The following is a 6,690-nucleotide window of genomic DNA, read 5'->3' on the forward strand; positions in this document are numbered from 1 at the left end:
AACATTTTTTTACCTTAATGCATTCCTTGCATTAAGGTAAAAAAATGTTTAGGTGTAAGCATCCCCCTCACCCCTCTTCTACTTACCTGAGCCCTCATTTGATCCAGCGCCGTACACGCCTGCAGCTCTTCTCTCCCCTCATTTCCGGGTCTCACTGGCTTTGCTGGGATAACGGGAGCCATTGGCTCCCAGTGCTGTCAATCAAAGCCAGTGACGAGGAAGCTGGGGCGGGGCCGCGTCCCACTGTCTGTGTCAATGGATGCAGCATTGAGGCCTGGGAGCGAGGACACACCAGTGTCCCCATTGAAAGCGGCAATGTGGGCCATGTGGGACTTTAAGTGAGACACCAGCAGGTATGCCTGGTTTCTCCATCCCTGTATCGGAAAAACAAATTGAAAAGGATTAATTTAAAAGTGTTAGGACTGCAGATAAAACAGGGTGCCGTGTCGTGGCTCTGCAGCTTACACATGCATTTGCAAATACGTGTCAACTAAACCCCTGTTCTTTGTATCATGAGACAGGTCTACTTGGTTGGTGGCAGACTGGAGGGTGAGTACATCAGACTGGGGGCTGGCTGGCTTCCATGCACCTCTCTTAATCCTTTTCAATTCGTTTTTTCCGATACAGGGATGGAGACGCCGGGCATTACCTGCTGGTGTCTCACTTAAAGTCCCACATAGCCCACATTGTTTATGTAACCAGGGATGGAGGCGCCTGCCTACAGGCTGGTGCTTCATTTAAAGTCCCACCGTGCGATTTTCGTGCGTTTTTGGTGGATGCAGTCTGATTTGACCCCAGTTTTTTCATATACAGGGATGGAGACCATAGCATGACCTGCTTTTCTCATGTAAAGTCCCAAATATATTATGAAATTAGGGATGGAGGTTCTGTGCTATATAGGCAAATTGCCTCATATAAAGTCCCGATCTGTGTTTTACACACTGCATCCGCCAAGGGATTGGAGGTGTATGCTTCTCAGCTGGTCGTTTTCAGTTTGTACCATATTAAGAACATTGCTATTAGAGTTTTGAGATACTAGACCAGTCATGGATGGAGGGGGGTTGGGGGAAGTTTGGGCTGCTCCCTCCCACCTGCCTCCTATCCATCCATTAGCAGCCATGTGCTCCCAGAGTGGAGACACTCAAATTTAAAAGAGTTAGGACTGCAGATAAAACAGGGCGCCGTGTCATGGCTCTGCAGCTTACACATGCGTGTCAACTAAACCCCTGTTCTTTATTTATATCATGAGACAGGTATACTTGGTTGGTGGCAGACTGGAGGGTGAGTACATCAGACTGGGGGCTGGCTGGCTTCCATGCACCTCTCTTAATCCTTTTCAATTATTTTTTTCCCATTGAAAGCGGCTTCCAATAGGGGCACTGGACAGAGGGGAGGGGCCAGGAGTGCCAGCGGGGGACCCCATTAAAGGAGATTTGCAGCCGCTCTGTGCAATTGTATTGCACAGAGCAGGTAAGTATAGATGGGTTTTTTTGTTTGTTTTTTTCATTTACATTTGCAATCACTTTATATTACAATATGGCTTGTGTAGCAATTTCTATGCTATATTTGTTTTTCCCATGAAAGTGGAATTACCCTTTAGGCTGCATTCACATGTCAGCGTATAATCGCGGGCAGAACCGCCGCGGTTCCGCCCGCGATTCGGAGATTTATTGCAAATCGCGGGACGCCTAGCGTTGCCCGTTGATTTGCAATAGCCCCCCAAACGCCGAGCGATGTTGCCGCGATTTACGCCCGCCGAATCGCGGCAACATCGCGCAAACAAAATCGCGGGACGCAATACGCTCCAAAAAAGTACAAGAGCTTCTTTGGAGCGTATTGCGTCCCGCGATTTTGTTTGCGCGATGTTGCTGCGATTTGGCGGGCGTAAATCGCGGCAACATCGCTCGGCGTTTGGGGGGCTATTGCAAATCAACGGGCAACGCTAGGCGTCCCGCGATTTGCAATAAATCTCCGAATCGCGGGCGGAACCGCGGCGGTTCTGCCCGCGATCATACGCTGACATGTGAATGCAGCCTTAAGTTAACAGAAATGACACATTGAGGGTGATTTACTAAAACTGGAGAGTGCAAAATCTGGTGCAGCTTTGCATGGCAGCTGTGCATGGCAGCCAATCAGCTTCCAGGTTTTATTGTCAAAGCTTAACTGCTTATGGATCACTCCACCAGGAGATCGGTTGCCCTGGGTGCAATGGTTTATTGCAGGGATGGGGGGGGGGGCACCTTGACCCTCACCCTAAGTGAAGGGGGGGTGCAGTTTGGCATACTTGCCCTGGGCGCTGGATGACATTGTCCCGGCCCTGCACCCCACGCAGATTTATTGCGGCAGGGCGGCCCTCCTGCACGAAATCACGTACCGGTACTTGTTTTCTTGCACAGGCTCTGGGGCGCGTGCGCGCACTGCCGGAAACCCACTCCCTCTGGATACAGAGAGAGCCAATCAGCGGGTTAAGCGGACGCGATGTCTGCGTGGACCCGCTGATTATTCACAGAAGAGGCAGAGCGACAGTCTGCCTATGTAAACAAGGTAGACCACCGTTCTGTCACACAGGAACATGGAACACAGATCTCTGTCTTCCTCCAGTTAAGTCCCTGCCCCACACAATTAGAAAGCACTCCCTAGGCACACACTTAACCCTTTGATAGCCCCTGATGTTAACCCCTTCCCTGCCAGTGTCATTAGTACAGTGACAGTGCATATTTTTAGCACCGATCACTGTATTAGTGTCACTGGTCCCCAAGAAAAGTGTCAAAAGTGTCGGTTAGGTGTCCAATTTGTCCGGCGCAATATCGCCGCCCCGCGTAGAATCGCTGAATGCCGCCATTTCTAGAAAAAAGTTATAGTTATAGTTTGCAGACGCTATAAGTTTTGTGCAAACCAACCAATATACACTTATTGGGATTTTTTTAGGCAGCGGGGATGCCGATGCACGGGGCCAGCGGCCGTGATTTCCGCCAGGTACCCGTGATCGCTCCCCGCTGACAGAGAAGGACGGTCTGCTGTTGTAAACACAGCCGACAATTCTTCTCTCTGAAATGATCAGAGCGTCTGTGATCCTTCTATATAGGAACACAGGTCTCTATGATCATTTCATAAGCCCCTTCCCCATACAGTTATAAAACACTCCCCTAGGCTCACACTTAACGCTTTGATCATCCCTGTGTTAACCCCTACCCTGGCACAGTCATTAGCACAGTAACAGTGCATATTTTTAGCACTGATTACTGTAGTAATGTCACTGGTCCCCCCAAAAGTGTCAAAAATGTCAGTTAGGGGTCCGATCTGTCTGCCGCAATGTCGCAGTCCCGCTAAAAATCGCCATTACTAGTAAAAAAAATAGATAAATAAAAAGGACATAAATCTTTCCCCTAGTTTGCAGACGCAATAACTTTTGCACAAACCAATCAAAATATGCTTATTGCAATTTTTGGCGTAAAAGGATGAAAAATTTTGATTTTTACATTTTTTTGGGGGGAATCTTATATAGCAGAATGTGAAAAATATATATATATTTTTTTTCTCAGAATTGTCGCTCTTTTTTTGTTTATAGCGCAAAAAATAAAAAATCGCAAAAAATGGCCTGGTCATTAAGTGGGGCAAATCCTTCCGGTCCAGAAGTGGTTAAAGTAACGCAGTGCCATATTGCAAAAAAGTCATGAAGGGGGGGTAAATCTTCTGGGGCTTAGGTAACCTCATAATAGAGAGAGAGAAAGGAGGGGATGAGAGAGAGGAGGGGATTAGAGAGAGGAGGGTGAGAGAGAGAGAGGGAGAGGGGGGTGAGAGAGAGGGAGAGGGGGTGAGAGAGAGGGAGAGGGGATGGGAGAGGGAGAGGGGGTGAGAGAGGGAGAGGGGGTGAGAGAGAGGGAGGGGGTGAGAGAGAGGGAGGAGGGGGTGATTGAGAGAGGGGGTTTGGAGAGAGGGAGGGGGTGAGAGAGAGGGAGGGGAGTGAGAGAGAGGGAGGAGGGGGGTGAGAGAGAGAGGGGGTGGGAGAGAGGGAGGGGGTGAGAGAGAGGGAGGAGGGGGGTGAGAGAGAGAGGGGGTGGGAGAGAGGGAGGGGGTGAGAGAGAGGGAGGGGGGTGAGAGAGGGAGGAGGGGGGTGAGAGAGGGAGGAAGGGGGTGAGAGAGAGAGGGGGTGGGAGAGAGGGAGGGGGTGAGAGGGAGGGGGTGAGAGAGAGGGAGGGGGGTGAGAGAGGGAGGAGGGGGGTGAGAGAGAGAGGGGTGGGAGAGAGGGAGGGGGTGAGAGAGAGGGAGGGGGGTGAGAGAGGGAGGAGGGGGGTGAGAGAGCGAGGAAGGGGGTGAGAGAGAGAGGGGGTGGGAGAGAGGGAGGGGGTGAGAGGCAGGGGGTGAGAGAGGGAGGAGGGGGGTGAGAGAGGGAGGAGGGGGGTGAGAGAGAGAGGGGGTGGGAGAGAGGGAGGGGGTGAGAGAGAGGGAGGGGGGTGAGAGAGGGAGGAGGGGGGTGAGAGAGGGAGGAAGGGGGTGAGAGAGAGAGGGGGTGGGAGAGAGGGAGGGGGTGAGAGGCAGGGGGTGAGAGAGGGAGGAGGGGGGTGAGAGAGGGAGGAGGGGAGTGAGAGAGAGAGAGGGGGTGGGAGAGATAGAGAGAGGGGGGGGATTATAAACAAAAATATATTTGAACAAGCTGAGGTTAGAAGCTGATTGGCTGCCATGCAAAGCTGCACCAGATTTTGCACTCTCCAGTTTTAGTAAATCTCCCCCTATTGCATACGTTTCTCCTCTACACAAAACGTTATATATTTTCTAAAACAACTGAACAGTTATGTTCTATTTCTGGGCTAATAGCACCCAATTCTGGATTTGAAAACAATACACAACATTTTTTTTTATTTTCAAAAAATATTTTATTTTCAAAGAAACAAAGAATATAATAATGACATCTCCCAGACAAGACTGGATGCATCACATAATTCCACACAACCAACATAGGCAAATGTTGCCACTGATAATACACACAGGCAAATATTGCAAACAATAACTTGAATTATATTCAACCTTTATAATATTTACTGCAAATATTGCAGAACATTCGGTGTTTCGCCTTCACAAGAAGGCAATGTAGACGATCAATTGAAAGGAAGATCACATCGATCACATCAATAATCAGGAAAATCATATCAATAATAAGGAAGATCACATGGTGATTACAATTGCTTACATCATTATTACAATATCACATCAATAATCAGGTAGATCACATCAATAATAAGGAAGATCACATTGATCACATCAATAAACTGGAAGATCACATCAATAATCAGGAAGATCTCATTAATAAACAGGAAGATCTCATTAATAAACAGGAAGATCACATGGTGATTACAATTGTATTTATCATTATTACAATATCACATTAATAAAATTCACTGAAAAGCAATGAAAATTGATGAACTCTTTACAAGCCCACACATTAAATAAAACTGTCACCTCTGCATGACAGAGATAAACAGTTCTCTGCTTTTTAAGACTAGGGCTGGGTGCACACAGGTGATTTATTTTAGTTTGATGATGCCAGTGATTGATACACATTGATTTTAGGAGGCTTTTGTTGGAAGAGGGGAATGGGGGAAGATGATTTGTGCTAGGAGGGGGAATTTGAGTGGGTTGAGCCATTAAAGGTAATATGTTGGGGGGGGGGGAAGAAGATTTTTATTTTATTTGATTTTATGAGGGGGGGATTTGTGCTAGCAAGGATGATTGGGGTATTTGTGCTAGGATGGGGGATTTGGGGGGGATTTGTGCTGGGTTGTGGGGAGAGTATTTGTGCTCAGAGAGGAAATTTGAGGGTTAAGACATTTGTACTAGGATGGGGGAAATTTTTGGAGGGGTGGGGGGTGGATTTGTGCTGGGGGCATATGGGGAACGAGAGGATTTGAGGGGGTTGGGGGGAGCAAAGATCTGGAGGGGTGGGGGGGTGGATTTGTGCTGGGGGCATATGAGGAACAGGAGGATTTGAGGGGGTTGGGGGGAGCAAAGATTCATGCTTGGAGGGGGGATTTTAGTAGGAGACAGATTTTGTATTTGGAGGATGGGGGATTTATGCTAAGGGGTAAGCATGCAGATTAGTGCTTTTTTTTGGGGGGGGGGGTATTTTTAGTGACACATAATGCTCATACATAAATGGGGGGGGGGGGGGCGCAATTCGGCATGCACTGACCCTTATATGTAGCATTCAATCGCTACCGATTAAGTGCAAAATTGCATAAACAAAAAAATCGGCTGCGTGCGCCCAGTCTATGTTTGTCACCCAAGAATGTTACATTGCCATGAACTTCCATTGGGCTCTAGATGAATGTTGATAGTTGCAGCCTTGACATCCTCTTTGCAACATAATTTAGCAAAAATGCAACACAGTATACAAATATCATGAATTTGCCCCGGATACATTTAGGAAAGCAAATTCAATTAGAATTGCCAGTGTTGCCTCAGATCAGCCAATCGGATCTCACTTTTCATTCTCCTATTAAATAATATTATAGGAATATGATTGATTGTCATGGGGCAAACTAGGCAGCTTATTCTCAGCCCATTGATAAATGAGATCTACTATATTTAATGTCACTTTCATGACAGACACAATCACTTAGTGACTTCCTCGATACTTTGGGGTTGATTTACTAAAGTCAAATAGATTGTGCACTCTGCAGTTGCTCCAGAACT

This window comes from Pelophylax lessonae (assembly GCF_965119305.1).
Source record: "Pelophylax lessonae genome assembly, chromosome: 12".
In the NCBI taxonomy this organism is placed as follows: domain Eukaryota; kingdom Metazoa; phylum Chordata; class Amphibia; order Anura; family Ranidae; genus Pelophylax; species Pelophylax lessonae.